Below are 16,046 nucleotides of genomic sequence, written 5' to 3'. Positions count from 1 at the left end.
GGGTGTAAGGTGTGGTTTGGGCCTATATAAACCCAACATTTCCTTGCATGTGATGCATAATTGAAACATTCCTCACACTTGCATAATTTGTTTTACAAAGTTCATTTCTTTCTTTGAATTTGTCTAAGTGTTGTGCCAACTTGGCTCCTGAAGGGACTAGAAAACTACCCATCTCAGTTGGAGGTTGCTTTATCTTGGAGGTGGGGGGAAGAACCCTGGAGAAGGGCATCAATACTAAAGACAGCACCAAGAGACTCAACCTCATTGATCGGTGGTTTGTTCGGTTGCAACTTCAAGCTCTCCGGATTGGCTAAAGATCTTCATCTCTCAATTGTATTGCAATTTCATTTTAGTGTGTTTGAAGAATTTGTAATACAATTACCCCCAACGCATGATTATACTCCTACAGACGGTCAGTGGGATTCCGGAATCCGGACCCACTTCGACTTCAACGACCAATCACCATCAAAACCGCACCTCCACGTCAGCATCGACCGGTTCAACATCAACCCAGTCACCGGCCAAATAAATTTTTTTTTACATAATACACAATCTACTAGATTTATTATTATTATTATTATTTTTTTTGTTCTTCAATTTCTGGAAGAGGAGATTTACATTAATTAGATTAATAAAGAACAAAATAATATTTCAAGGGTTACAAACTTTGTACCCTTTCACCCCCCCCTTTGGACCATGAAGGTTACAAAATATGATATCTTGCACCAATTAAAGATAGTATGGATGATATGGTGGCGCAGTAGCTAATAGTCTATGTGATATTTTCAATTTCTTTCACATCAAGGTGGTATACACGTAATCTATCTATGTGCATTATTATTTTTAATATAATATAATATAATATACATCACCTTGCTCCAAACAAAAAAATATAAATAAGATTTTCATTAAAATATAAGCAAGCCAAGTTATACTTGGAAATTTCGACGAAACTTCATAATCACATTCTATTGGCTGGAAACTTACCAACTACACTTGCATTTGACTTTTTAACTTGACACAGTCTTTAATATCTAATACACTTGGAATCCTTTTTTACTTGGATTCCCATGTTTTGTTTCTTCTTTGGTATCAAAACATTTGTTTGTAATCGTTAAAGTTTTGTATTTTTTTAAACTATGATAATGTATGATGATGTATGACGATATTCAAGAGGAAACAACTTCTAAATGAAAGCTAGTTCTTATAATAAAAAAGTCTCATCATGTATGTATTATATATAAAAGAAGCCATCTTCAGAACGTAGTCGAGGTGCACATAAACTGGCTCACATAAACTTCACATCCAAATAAATTAAATATTAATAATATTAATAATAATAATAATAATTCCATTTTGACTTAAAAGCTCACGAAGATTAATACTTTTGTTACAATGACATTATGCAAAGGAACATACTAATGAGTCCTCATGATAATTACTTGCATTTATATTTTAGCTATATATGTTACGTCGTTAATCGTATTGAATGGATTATCTCACTAAATTCATAATTTATTATCAAATTCATTGCCATTAACTAGTTTTCAACTACATAATTTGTTGTATTAGGTTAGATGATTAATCAAGGGATTATTTAACCATATCAATTTTATTATGGGCAATCTTTCTTCTTTGATAAACTTATTAAAATGTACACAATGCAAAAATATAAACTTCATTATACATCATTTCACATATTAAGTCAACAGGTTTATGCTAATATTTCCATTTTAGGTTTCGTGTGGATTATATCATTCTTCTCACCACCATTGTGTGGTTTGGAATTACTCCTCACTCAGGCATCTTGAAAAGCTTCTTTTATTTAAATAAATAAATCATGTTCAAGGTTTTCAGCTCAAACTTATGTCATTACATGGAAAAACTTCCTTTGAGTACATAAAGTCTCCGCATCATTTCACTATCTCAAAAGTCGACAACCTTTGCATATATATATATATATATATATATATATATATATATATATAAACGGGCCGAGAGCGAACCCTCCTCCGGCCAAGGCCGCCACAACCAGGTCCGGATCCTTCCCGGGTCAAGGAAGGATGGCTGTCCCCCGCCGCCTGGTCTCCCGCCGCCGGACGGGGGGTGGCCCCCATGCATCATTTGTGCCCCGCCCCGAGTTGGCTTGTCACCACCGGACCGTAGCTCCTCACCAAATCTCCGCTTTTACACTCGGGGCCACACAGCACATGTATATATATATATATATATATCATAAGATAATTTAATACCAACTATGAATGAAGAACTAATGCAAGAAAATTCAATAGACCATAAACTACCATAGAGAAAATCCTCAAGTATATTAAAAAGAATAGAATCCAAGCCGCTAAAATCATTGGTTGCTAAAACCAACCACTTCAACATGAAGACAAATACATTCTTTAATATTTTACATATTCATGTTTGTTATATTTAACAAAACAACACAAAAGGGGTAAGTTTCCACACCAATAGAATGTGATTATGAACTTTCGTAGAAATTTCCAAGTATACTTGGGCTTGCTTATATTTCAACAAAAGAATTACCTACTCAAATGTATCCATCCATGAGAAAAAAGGATGTGCAAAAAGACGCAGACAAAATGCAAGGAGTAGAATCTAAAGAGAGCAAAAAGAAATGATTTTGTTATCAATTCAGAGGAAGTTAAAAATATTGTCTTTCTTAAAGATAATCAATTTTAATATAAGAAAATAGAAGATGGGCTTCCCCTTCTAAATATGTGTTGAACGAGTGTGAGAGAAACAAATTTCGGACTTGACCCCATATGCTTGTAAAAGACATTACTTTGATAGAGTAGGCAATCCCTTTAGTTTCCATCCAAACAAGATGTGTATCATAGCAATATCCATCTTGATGGGACCCTAATAGGACGGCGACGGTTTCCATAGGCCAATGACACCTCCAAGGTGGAGTGCTAGCCACTCTCTCTCTCTCTCTCCCTCCCCACATTTGCAACCCTTCCACTAAATGATCATATTTGCAAAATACAAGTGTCCAACAAACCTAAATAGTAAAGATGATTGGAAATGGAGGTTCCTATCTCCATTCACAATGTGGTTAAGGACATCAATTTCATAGCCTCTAAATCCTTAGATTGTGTATTTGTTGTTTCTCCAAGGGAGACTAATAGCTATGCTAACTCCCTGGCAAGGATGATTGTCTTTGTGCCAAGCATAGTTCATTGGCCAAGGTCCACTTCTTGGTTATCCAAGCTTTGTATCTCGGATGTTTGTTCTTCTTTGGTTGAATGAATTTGAATTACCAAAAAAAAAAAAGATGATTGGAAATTAAACCAGCCACTACATGTAGGGAACAATGAAAAGTTTCATAGCATTCCTCAACAAGAAAGTGAAAATGTATGATACGAACTCGGAGAATATTAGAGAGTAGTTATATATTGTAACATTACAGTTGTCATTTATTCTAAGCGTCCATCTAAATATTAAGTCCTAGTCTCACATTGAGTTAGATGATTCATTTTTTCAATCTTACTGTCTACCATGGTATCACTCGCTTGGGTGGTCCTCGCTAACATCGTGTGACTTTTCTCAGTATCTCTGCGACGTCACTTTCTTGTTTGATTATTTTCTCTTGTTTCTTGGTTTTCTAATTGATTTCATGAAGTTTCTTGAGTTTTTAGCTTTGGTTTCTTTCTATAATGGTGTTACACTTGCCTTCCTTTGAGATTCAGTTGCTAATTCCCCTTCATCTCTCTCATTTTCTAACATGCATCGTTATCTCTCCATCAAAATCTCTTCATCTAGCTATTTGATTTGGAGATCTCAATTTCTCCCTTTGATATGAGCTTCTGGTTTTATGGGATTCATCAATGGATCTCATCCTTGTCCTCTGCCATTTTTGGAGTCTTAATTTGATGTACCATTTCCAAATCTAATTTTCTTTACTTGGCAAAAGGAAGATCGGGTTTTGCTTAGTTGGATTTTATCCTTCCTGACCGAATATGCTCACTCTCAAGTAGTTCAGTTGCCGACCTCCTTTGAGGTATGTTGTGCTTTGTCTACATCTTTTGCTTCCTCCTCTCATGCTTGTGTGATGCAATTGTGAATGCAGTTGCATAGTATCAAGAAAGGGGCAGATTTTTGTTGATTACCTTCTTTGAATCAAGAAAATTGCTAATGCCATAGCTCTTGCGTTCTAACCAATTTAGACTCTAACCTGGTTCTCTTTGTTCTCAATGGACTTGGATTTGAGTACCAAGCTTTTATTTACCTCGATTACTATTCGTGGGACACTAATCAAACTATCTGGTCTTCACGGTCTCTTGCGTTGTGAAGAAATTAAGCTTGCCTTTACTTTTCAAGATTATGAAATCCCTTGGATTTCTAACTTTTTAACCCATTAGTTTCAAGATCACAAACCCGGAGTACAAGTAAAAGACAACCCTGGACCATATGAGTTGAGTCCTGGGTGTTCAAAAATCTAAACTATGGAGGTGGATGATCATGATGAAGATCCGATCACTCTAATGGATTTCAAAATATGGAAGATCAATCTTGAAGGCATAAAAAGGAGGTTTTGGCATGTTTGTAAACCAATGTTAGAGGACTTGAAATTCGAGGTAAACTATACCAATGATCAGCCCTTGAAAGGACCTTTTTACCCTTCGTAGCCTGTAGTAATCGGCCTTCTCATGAAGGAGATATATGGCCGGTTGGTCGGAGGCGGTTGACCAGCTGGACCAACCGCCCCTACCCAGTTTGGGGGCAGGTTTGGAATTTCGGGTTTAAACCCATAATTTATGATTCTCTAACTCCATAAACGCATTGTTTATGCAAAAAGGAGGTTGAGAATGTGGAGAGAGAAGGAGAGCTCGTGATTTTGAAGCTTCTTTACTCATTGGGTGTTGCCAAAGTGCAAGAAATAAAGGAAATTGAGTGATAAGGTAAGAGATTCAAAAACCCCTTTCAAAACCTCTCTATTGAATGCAATTATGATGAAAGCTTTGCATTATGGTGGTGATTTTAAATTTTGGATTACATTTAATGCTTCCTATTATGCAATTAATGATTTACAATCTTTGTGAGAATTGGTTTATGCAATCCTTTGCATTCGAAATCAATTCAAACCCCTTAGAGATGCCAACGGGTAGACATTGAGAGCCTAAATTGGGGGTTTTTGTTTGAGAACCAATTGAGGTGTTTAAAAGGTAGTTTGGGGATCCTAATAATGTCAAACTGAAGACCCCAAAGTTCCGTTTCAAGTTGAGATCAAATTGGGGACGAAATTAAGGTTTTGGGCTGGAGCCCTAGACTAGGCAGTTGACCAGGACCGGTCGATCGGCCTTGTATGTTCCCAACCCCCTGCCCTCTATTGGGTGTGTGTTTTAGCCTCCTTTGATTTTAGATGATTCTAAATTATTGCTCATTTAATTTCTTATGTTTCTTGAGTTATTTTAGGTTAATTGCACTCTTTTTTGTGGATTACTTTGGTATTTGGAGATTTATGTAAGCTTGAAAGGTGAGGGAATACTTAACCATATCTTGTATGATTGATGGTGTGATTTAAATCTTCATATTTGATATCTTGTATTCTATTATAAATTATGTGTGACTTTGCACGAATGGAATGTACGATTATTTATGTTCGTTTGTACTTTCAAATTTCATTTATTTTTTTTGTATGAGAGTGGTGTGAATGTGTGGACTTGATTTGGAACTATGTTGTGGGTTCTCCCATTACCCTAGTGACCTTATATATATATATATATATGTATAGGCACTTAAACTTAAGTACATGAATGCTAGGTGTCTATAAGGGTTTGGTTAGATAATCCCATGAGTACTACTACCCTTCCGGTAGGGGTATTGAATCTAGTTAACTCATGATGTTAGTGGTTGAGTCCTGTGAGTATCAAGCAGGCATATTGCCATCATGAGATGGTAGGGTTGCATTTTTTATAGAGTTTGGGCTCATGTCACTTTCAAAGCGATGTGCAATTTCCGTGGGGAAGCCACAAAAGTGTCCACTTATATATATGTGGATGACCATGGGGTTGAGATATGAAGTCCAATAGATACTTCCTGTTGAGGATCCCATTTCTAGGTGGATAAGGATATTGAACCACGACCCCCGGAGGAATGAACGACCATATGAGTACGAGGGGAGCTAGGCTGGGCCTAGAGTTGTCTTTAATACATGCCAATTCTCATGCCAAATGGTGATGTGAGAGAGTGATGACCTATATCCCCAGCCATGGATTGATACGACTTGATCCAACAACCAAAGAATCCAATAAACATCTTTTATTGAGGGAGAGTGACTAAGACCGCCCAGAGGAAACTGGTGTATTGCTCAATGCGTGTCTACCATAGAAACCTCATGATAGAGTTGGAAGCATAACATTATATTCATTCATTTGTCATATTATCATTATTAATCTCATATGTATGATGTGGGAATTTTGTGGATGAATGCTTGGTATTTGTTGAGTTTATCTCACTGAGTTCGTTGAACTTATTCCTTTTATATGTATGTTCTGTTAGATCTTACTGCAAGTTATGAGGACTCCAATAAAATGGAGGATCCATCGTCGGCAAACTATTTTGAGGTAGCAACTTGTGAGGAAGTGGACTCCCATGGAGCTCCATGTTAGTGCTAGGAGTAGGTTCTAGTAGAAAACTGGAGATGTTTTGGGATTCAATAGTGTCCTCCATAGCACTATTTTACATTTTTTTTTCCTTATATCATTCGTGAAGGGCGATGACATCTTTAATCAAGACAATTAGATTAATTTCCACTACAAAAAAACGATTCTTTCTTTTAAACTCTGATGTCTAGTCTTGTTGCATTTGGATTATACTTTTAATCCTAGTTGAAGGATAACTGTATCCTTTTGATAATTCAATTAATAACTTTAGTTATTAGTTATGATTTGTTATTGTCTTTTGATTATGCTATATCATATAATTTATGACTTTGTCGTTGAACCGTGATTCTATAGTGTATCATCCTACGGGTATTCGGATATGACCAGATCTAACTGGGTGGAGTGTGACAAAGATCTTACAAATATTACAGCTCAAGTTGCCAACACTTCTATTGGATTCTAATCTGGTGACTTCAAGTATTCTCACCCACATGCTCCATGGAAAGGTTCTTTTCCTCGATCTACTGGTCAATCTAGTGCTCGATCTAATGAATAATAGCTTGGTCGTGGTGGTCGCAACTCAAATAGAACTTTCTTTTGTCAGATCTGTAACAAGTTTGGTCATGTTACTCACTTTTGTTACTAGAGGTATGCTTCTGAAAATCCTCAAGCCAATTTTGCTTGGGCATCTACCTCCCATGGTGTTTCTTTTTGGCTCCCTGATTTTGGAACTTCTCATCATATTACTGCTGACCTCAATGCAATTAGTTCTCCTTTGGAGTATCAAGAATCTGATTCTTTAAAAATTGGTAATGGATCAATCTCCGTTGGTGATTCTTGTTTTTGACTTAAGAATGTTCTTTATGTTCCTGGTGCTTCACATAATCTCTGTCTTTTTGCAATTTTACTGCTAATAACTTTGTTTTCTTTGAATTCCATCCGCATTGCTTTCACATAACAGCGGACCAATATGCACAAAATAACGTTCTGATCCATCATTTAATTCTTCAATAATTGGGGTGGGGAATTCTCCACACTTACAAGAGACTCGAACTCCATTGCATTAAATCACAATCAGATTGGGGTAGGGAATTTAGAGGTTTTTCCACTTTTCTTTGATCTTGTGGTATGATGCTCATAGATATGCTCCCATCCGTCCGAACAAAATGAGAGAGTTGAAAGGAAGTATCGTTAAATATTGAGATGGGGCTTAATAAGCTTGCCCGTCGGGATTACCTGCTTTGCACTACAATTCATGGGGCTTCTCGTGTCTCAATTTGATTTTACTATTCATAAACTTTACAAGAGGGGAATAATTGACTACATGTTTATAAGTATTTGTCTTGTTTTCTTTCTATTCGCATGAGGTTAAACATGAGTGACTTTACTTCATTCATCAGAGGATAAAGCACTATCTTTAGTATGGAATCAATTCTACAGTAACACTGGCTTTTAGTAGGGAACGAAGCACGACACGCGAGAAGAATACAAGCAAATCACATAAGAGGGATTTAACTTAGGATCGGCAAAACCACTACGATCAAGAAAAGGAGTTCCACATTGGAACCGCACCACTCTACACCCACATTTTAGATACATTATCAAACCTCGTTCCAATCCCCTCTCTTGGCGTTGGCACACCATCTCTGGGATTGGGGATAGTCCCAAGTGGAGGAGCTCCTCATTGGAATGATGGATTTCATGAGCAATTCTCATTCCAATCACTAGAAGACATTGGTTGTTTGCCGAATTAAGTGGGATGGGAAAAAATAGATTGGGAAAGTTAATTTTTTCATGAAATTTCAAAATATGACTTGTAAAGGTATCAATTGGTACGGTTTTGGTACTGTACTAACTTTGAATACCGAAAACCAAAACCGTGCTGTACTGAATTTACACAATATGGTACAATTTCGGTATTTGCAAAAACGGATTAGGTATGGTTTCGGTATTAAATTAGTAAGAAAAACGGTTTAAACACGGTATCTAGTGTAGTACACTTTTGGTACAAACAAAATTAACAAACCATGCCACTTTGTTATTAGTTCATTAAGATCCTAAAAAAATTGTGACCAAATAATTCATAGAATTTGATATTAACAAAGACAAAGCAAGTAAATCTAAGAAGAGGAGTGAAGGATGAAACGAAAAACTGAAATAGGGAATTATGGATAGGGTAAATGTAAAGTGTTTTCATTCTAAAATTACATTTATATCCCTTAATTTGGTAAGTACCAATTTGGTATAGTTTCAGTACATACCGGTGGTATGAGTATCTAAAACCGGAACCGTATCGAAGAAATTCAGTTTCCGTACATACCGTACAAAATTTTGAATGGTACTGTGCGATGCGGTTTTAGACGACGCGGTTCGATACGGTTAAAACGGTTTCAATACGCAATTAACACCCTTAATGACTTGTTTGATTTAATAGAGTGAAAAAGTTGACAAAAGTCGACACACAAGCTAATATGATATTTTTTTTCCCCATCTAATTCACTTTAAAAGATCCCTCATATTTATTTACACTTTTAAAAACAGTGAAAGGAATAAGCAAAGTGAGATGCATCTTTAAAATCTTTTTTTTTAATTTTTTATTTTTATAAAATCCATCCTTTTCGTTTCTCATTCCTGATTCAAATACGAATCCTATGTTTTTTTTTTTTTTTTTTTTTTTGAATTGTTTTATTTCTCCTCACTTCTCTAAACAAACGGATCATATTAAGTGCTTTTATTTTTTATTTTATTTTTTCTCAAGTGGTTCATTCTACAAAGTTGAGTGCAAGACTGATCAGAACCAATTTGACTCTCTCGTAGATTTCACACGTGTGTGTGCTGGATGGTGTATTTATTTATGTTTTAAAATTTTTATTTTTTATACAAAAAAAATCTCGCTTAGAGTGGTTAATTAGGTAAGGAAGAGGAAATGAAGGAAACAAGCTTGCAAGTTATGTTGGCTTGTTCCTCGCAACAAGCTCATCAAATAGGATATCATTTTCATCTCTCAACACAGTCGAAACCGCATGCCATGGAATCTTGCACTGGTAGCAAAAGAGTTTCTTGCAGTTGAGACACTCTGTTCTTGTTACAATATCTCCTTCACACTCATTCAAGACTAACATCGAGCACTCGGTGAACGGGTAAACATACAAGCTTTGATCACGCGACCTAACAACAGAAAACTCACATAACACATCACACCATTTCTCGAACAATCCGGCTGAGATAATTGATTGGCATGAGAGGGGATCCAGGAGCTTATCACAGTTGTTGTCAGGGCAAGACAAATCTGCTATGTGCTCTTCATCTTAGCTTCTACATACTTGGCAATACAATCTAAGGAGAACGGATGAGAACATCCATTTCCGTTGTTAAATTTGTTGTTCTCCCTCATGGGCTCTAAACAAATTTCACAATGAAAAAATACAACCCCTTCATCTATTGACTCATCGACGGATAAGTAACAAGATTCGTCCGTAGAATTTAGATCATGTCATCCATGGCGGTTCTTGCTTTTGGATTTTTTTAACTAATTTGGTTTTGTTCAAATTCAACTCCGATGGTTCAGTCGCTTGAAACAAAAATAGTTTATTCTCACTTAAGTTAATGTTTAGTGCACATGCTCATATTGGACAGTGGAAATTTAACCTAAAAATCAAAATTAAAATTCAATCGTTGCTACTCAGAATAGTGCTCCCAAGCAAAATCCGTTACAATGTGCCAAGTTATTCAATTCTTTAGTAATTCATGAATTTCTCAACGTTTCTCGTTCTTGTTTCCAAAGATCACACTTTTCCTCTATTAAATACAAACAAACTCACATTTCTGGGTATTGGGACACTGTGTCCCATCTCTTTGATCATTAGTTGCAAAATGGGACTTTTCCCAAGTTTGATGAATCCTATACTATTGTTTGAAATAAATGAATCAAAAAGCCCCAATAAGTTTTAGTATCTTTTGGAGTCATAAATCTACCTTGTCTGACATCTTGATGGAAGTGTTGGGATATTTTATTTGCAGCAGCCGGCTGCTGCCGTGGCACTGATTGTGCCACGTCATCAGAAGATGATGTTGAAAACCAAATTGTAAGGGTGTATTTATAAATATATTTTTATATTTTTATATTCAAGGTTTAATTTTTTTATAAATTTATAAAATAAATCCTTGGATCTACACTATCCAAAACTCCTATTTCCCAATTATGGATGCTCTTGCCGGCCACCATCCATGTCTGAACACCCTCAAAATTAGATTTTACCGTTCCTGTATGGAAAGACGGCAACGCCCACCAGTATGTGACTCACATTACTCAAGGTTCTCCGACCATAACTCGTTCTAGATCTCAGAGGTCCTTTTTCAAGGCTTCACTACCACTCCACCTACCTCTCCCCATCCTATTTCCCAGTCCCTTGTCTTTCCATCCAATGCGCCGCTGCTGGAGCCATTGAAGTTGGGCTCTGCAACAACAACGACGACCAAGACGACGATATCTGTCATGTATACCCACAAAACACCCTTTACCCAGAAGACCTCAGTTGGGGATCTTGTAGAAGATGTTCTTGATTTCTCATTCTTTCACATACAAGGCTCCAAACCCATCACCAAAACAAGATTCCTCTTCTCTTGTGCCCCAAAATTATTGTTGGGTAGCTTAGCCAGTGGCACCCAAGAAATGTTAGGCCTTGGAAGTAGCCGAATCTCTCTTTCATTGCAAATCTTTTGGATTCCATCGAAAATTCGCCATTTTCTTGCCGTCGTCGAGGTCGTCTCAAGGTGTTCTGTTTTTCGGTGATGGGCCTTATATTTTGCAACCTGAGATTGAGGCCTCAAAGTTCGTGATGTACACTTCACTGACCACTGCAAATTCTGACGAACAACGAGTTGCAGCTTTAGATTCCTCCACAGACTATTTCATTGGAGTGAAATCCATCAAGATCAATGGAAAATTAGTACCCTTGAATGCTTCTCTGTTATCATTAACCAAACTAAGGTTGTTCCGTACACTACAATGGAAACATCTATATTTTTTGCTGTTACAAAAACTTTCAGAGAAGCAACGATAAATAACTTTAACATGACTCAAGGACTTTTTTTTGTAAATTTATAAAAAGTTAAACCTTGAATGTAAAATTAAAAAATATATATTTACAAATGCACTCCGCCTATTTTCGTTGCTTGTAGTGATTTATCGTTCAATGAATGACTAAAAAAGGTCCATCGTCATTATCATTAATCTGATCATAATCTTTTTTACTTTGTACATAGTACATAAAGTATTACAAATCTTAGGCTTTAATCTTTCTACCCACACAGGGTATTTTTCTATATTTCAGAAAACTCTTTCAATACAATACCAGAATTGTGGATAGGGAATTATCATAGTGGCCTACTTAATTTATTTTAGTAATTTTTGGGATCAATGATTGTACCATGCAAAATAAAAATACCTTTTGTTGGATAAAGGAACAAATGACTCGATCAATTTCCCTATCCATCGTGATATATGTAATAATTCGGACATCTATTTCACAGCAGGGTTATGAAAATTCACAAGAAGCGACTGGGCGTATTGTATATGCCAATTGCCATTTAGCTAATAAGCTCGTGGATATTGAGGTTCCATAAAAGGTACTTCTCCACAAATTGATTTTCAACCATTGGATAATTTTCCAGTGGATATTGAGGTTCCATAAACGGTACTTCTCCACAAATTAATTTTCAACCATTGGATAATTTTCCGATGACATGTCACAATCAGTGCCATTGGCAGCAGCCAGCATCTGGGGAAGTAAGCAGCAGAATTTCTTGTGTCCATTGTATAATCCACTCATGGCACATTGAACACAAAATATGCTAATTAAATATTTTCAAACAAAATATTTTGTTATACTAGTTGTTCAAACAGTTATACAACATTGAAAAATTAACATAATCGAATGTTTACCTGATAATTCATGTGATTGATTTCCTCAAATGTCTTAAGATTGCAATATCTCATCATTGTATCTTGTATTATAAAAAAAAATAACATCTAAATCAAAAATAAAAATGATAATCTATTCTTAATATTTTGAATAACAAGTTGTTATAAGCAGATAACATGCAAAAAATGTGCGTTATTTTTTCATTAGAAATAGGTGAAAAATGAAACCTTTACATTTTTATTTTTTTAATGAAAAACCAAAAGCTTCTATTACTTAAAAATGCAAATAGAATCCTTCAATGTTACAATGTTCTTCGAACAAAAAAAAAAAGAGTTGTTACAATGTTCATCTATGTATCATATTAGATGGGCCTAAACCTATATTAGTTAGACATTTTAACAAGAAGTAGATTTTAAAGCACTGAGTACCTTCTACCAAAAGGGGAAAAAAATGAATACCTTATATTCAAAATCCTATTAGTTATGTCTACCAATAGAGGAGTAAGACTTAAGGGCCTGTATGTTTATGATTTGGTAGTAAATCAAGGAACTCTTTTGCCTCCTGCCAAATTTTCTTGTAAAGTAATCTAAACCATGACAAATGCAAAAAATCATGGCCTTCAAAAAATTGTCAATTTCTATCTATTCCATTATTCAAATTTCAAACGTAGAGAGACTAAAATAACCCTCAAGTTATTTAATACATGGTGTTAATAGATGGTTTTAAAAAAACATAATTGGTCATTAAACATTAATTATATAATTAATATATATATATTTTCAAAAAAGGATGGAAACAAAATAATATCCCAATGTATTAAATAACTTGAGGGTCACTTTGATCCCTTCACGTTTGAAATTTGAATATAAACAATAGCTAACGGTGTTCGGCTAGTTAGGAACTACTTGTAATGTATTGCACTAAGAAGACCCATTAGGAGACCCACACGCTAAAAAAACTATCTTTTTTAATTTCTATAATTCATCAAATAAACAAAGACTAGTATCTAAATACATAACTCAGGAAGTTTAGAAAGACCTCTTCCCTAACAAAGCTAATAGGTCCATTGTGGGATTGCATTAACTTAAAAAACTCTAGTTCAATCGAAACAGGTAAAAGTTTATCGAAAAAAGAAGGTCCTAAATCACCATTTTCACTGAATATCCCGTTTGACAAGCAAGTAATTTCTTTGATGAAGAGCTACTGTCAAAAATTCTATCTGCTTGAAAATTACTTCCCTTATATAGATGAATTGGCATGTTTTTCAATGGATAAAACAACAAACCCACCACCAGTGTTTAGCTCAGATGATTAGAACCCTCAAATGACCAAAGTGTAGCTAAAAAGATAATCAATAGATTGTTCAATGAGGCTTATAATATGTGATTAGAATGTATCTATCTCCTCCTCATAGATAGCCAAATAAGAATACTTTTGATAGCCAATAGATTGTCTAATTTTGGTTTTACCAAAAAAAAAAAAGATTGTCTAATTTTGGTTTTTGACTTTAGTGTTGCACAACACTAATCTGCCTATGGTTAAGATCAATTATGGTGGTCTTTTTATTTATTTATTTGTTTATATTTTTTAAAATTTTTATATACTTTTTGAACTATACCGATTGAAACCCAAAAAAAGTATATAAAAAATTTAATCCCAAAACTGCTATCCATGGTAATCCCAAAATGGACCCCCTTCAAATGTGAGTTGATCCATTACAATTAAAGAAAAATGCAAAAGAAATTCTTCATACAGAGTTTGACCATTTACGAGTAAATTTTTTTTCCACTCATTATTAGTGACTCTAAATTCAAACGTACCTGGTTACCAACAAGCAGAAAATACAAAATTCTTAATACCTCAACTACAATTGAAGAAAAGATGCAAAAGAGATTGCAGAGTTTGACCATGTACGAGTAATATATATATATATATATTTTTTTCTCCACATTAATGACTATAAATTCAAACATAGCAGATTACAAACAAGCAAAAAATACAAAATCCTTAATGCCTCAATTTTTGTAATCGATAAGCAACATCGTCAACAATCATACTAATGCGGCAAAAAGATTCGCTTGTATGGTTGACAGCCTTTTGAGTGGTTTTTTATAATTTTCTTTCTCTTTACCAGCCTCAAACCTTGGTTTTCAATTTAGATCCATGGTGCCTCAACAATTGAGAAGCCAAGAAGCAAGTAAGAAAAGTCCCATAACAATTAAAAAAATGTAATCGCAGAAAACGGTTTCGTGGGTGAATGTAAATTATCAGTCCACAAATTCCTATCAACTTACGAAACTTAAGCGGTTTCTTTAGTTGGTCATTTTTCTAAACTCTTTGCTTAGATGGATTTCTAACTGCTTCTGTCATATGTTTGTTGTAAAATTATTTCTAGCTTGAGTAGTGAATTTAAAACTACTGCCCCAATTCTCCTATAATCATTCACTATTACCTCAAAATATTTTGTTATAATGGTCAAATATTTATCGAATAATTCATTTAATTGATTTCCTCCAATGTCGCATCAGTGTAAAACCTTCTCATCTTATTATAAAAACCTAACATCCAAATCAAATGGAAAATTTTTTTTTTTATAGAAAAAACCTCAAAAATAAAAAATAATAATATATGATTAATATTTTAAATAATAAATTCTTATAAGCACATAACATGCAAAAGATGCCTGTTGTTTGTTCATTAAAAATTGATGAAAAATGAAACCTTTATCCCAAAAAAACAATAAAAAATGCAACCAAATTACACTTGGCACCTTAAAATGGAGGCCTTAAAACACTACACCCCACTTTATTTTAAAAACCAAAAAACCCCCAAAATTTTTTTTTATTTTTAAAATTTTTAATAAAATTTTTTTTGAAATATTACCACAGGAGCAATCGTATAAGACAAATAAAGCATAATCATAAATATAAAACTTATCTTGTTTCAAACAGCGTGAATGATCTCGTTGTCGAAAAGTGGCAGAGTTGAAACGTGCTGGTAACGGCACTTTCTTTAAGGTATTTAAACGCCCCCGAATTGTGCACACGGGTCAATAATGCATTTTCACCTCCAAGATCGGCCAACCCCTCCATCTCAACGGTGCACTCCGTAATTGATGGACTAAGGGATCCGTAAAGCTACATTCACCAATTCGTTTTCTATGACACGATTTAAAGTAAACCAATTATTTTTCAAAACATACATGCAAAATAACAAACTCCTCCCACCTTTATATAGGAGAGCAAGAGACACCAACGAAGGTTGTCTCCAAAGGTTATATCTCTTCCCTTAAGGCATGTTTGTTAGCAAAGACACCTATTGGCCATTTAGGTGTCTTTTAGAAAAAGACCCAACTTTTAGAAAAATAAATTGTTTGAATTTTCAGATAAAACTATGAAAATTACAACAATCCCCCACAAAATTCAAAAATTTCGAGAAAACAAAACACTGAACTGGTGAACGTATTAGACACAATAGGACACATCGTTAT

At 34.8% G+C, this 16,046-nt stretch overlaps 1 non-coding gene across 1 annotated transcript; it reads right to left on the bottom strand.

The window, feature by feature from the left end:
* Positions 1-14,780: 14,780 nt before the first annotated feature.
* Positions 14,781-14,891, bottom strand: LOC149019150 (small nucleolar RNA snoR2/U65). Its single transcript, XR_016173290.1, has one exon. It is a non-coding gene; the product is annotated as a small nucleolar RNA snoR2/U65 (small nucleolar RNA).
* Between the last annotated feature and the right edge of the window lie 1,155 nt (positions 14,892-16,046).

This window comes from Hakea prostrata, chromosome 4 (genome assembly GCF_041222555.1).
Source record: "Hakea prostrata isolate BN-2017 chromosome 4, UWA_Hpros_2, whole genome shotgun sequence".
Lineage (NCBI taxonomy): Eukaryota > Viridiplantae > Streptophyta > Magnoliopsida > Proteales > Proteaceae > Hakea > Hakea prostrata.
The sequence above is the reverse complement of the archived record's forward strand: the minus strand, read 5'-3'. Positions and strand labels throughout refer to the sequence as shown.